The following is a 940-nucleotide window of genomic DNA, read 5'->3' as shown; positions in this document are numbered from 1 at the left end:
CGGCAAATACCGGTATTTTGCGGGTATACTAACTTTTTCATGGTACATACCTGGAAAATACCCGGGTAGTTTGCCGATTTCCTCAATTTTGCCTCAGATTTTGCCCCAGACCAGCTCTCAGACTCAAAAACAAAAAACAGACAACACAAACGCCTGGGCGGACGCGATGCGCGCCCCGGCCAACGCGCCGGTCGTGCACGGCGACAAGGAGAAACCAGAGCTCACCCGGCAGTACAACGAGGGGTAAAAGACTGACCTCGCAGAACCCCAATACCCCATGCGGGACCAGGAGGGTGCGATGACGTGAATGAAATCAAGCTCTGGACGCCCCTCCTCAAGACCTCCTCGCCGGGCATTGGCAACGCCTCGAGTGGCGGCACGCCCGCCTCCGTTGGCCACTCCTACGCCTTCGGCAACACCGAGGAGAAGGCCCGCCGCCTAAACATGGGCTGCAAGGCGCGCGGGCAGCCCGGCCAACCCTTCTCCCACAAGACCGGCCACGGCTACGTCAAGGCGCGCATCGCGGTTTCTACCACGACGCGATCTTTGTCAAGCGCAACAACTTCAACCTGCTGCTCCACGAGAGACGTTTGGCGGCGGCTTCTCGCCCACCGCCGTTCTCAAGCTGCGCCGCCTCGCGCGCAAAGTCGCGCGCGGCAGCGTCGACCGCACGGCCTACTCGCCCAAGTACTCGCTCTCTTTTATGTCCCACCATGCAGAGCGCATCTCTCTCTCTGTTGTGCGAGGCGTGAACCGCGCCATTCGCTCTCACCTGGCAACCCTGTCTGCACGTCTCGCGCGCGCGTGAACAGGGCTCCAGGCCCCAAATTACGTGTGAGTGTTAGAGTTGTTTGGTATTGCTAAAAATCTCTCTCTAAAGTTGCGCTAAAGTTGCGCTAAATTTGCGCTAAAGATGCAGTAGATATGTATGTATGTAGAA

Source organism: Emiliania huxleyi (assembly GCF_000372725.1).
Source record: "Emiliania huxleyi CCMP1516 unplaced genomic scaffold EMIHUscaffold_287, whole genome shotgun sequence".
In the NCBI taxonomy this organism is placed as follows: domain Eukaryota; phylum Haptophyta; order Isochrysidales; family Noelaerhabdaceae; genus Emiliania; species Emiliania huxleyi.
Note: the sequence above shows the minus strand (reverse complement) of the source record.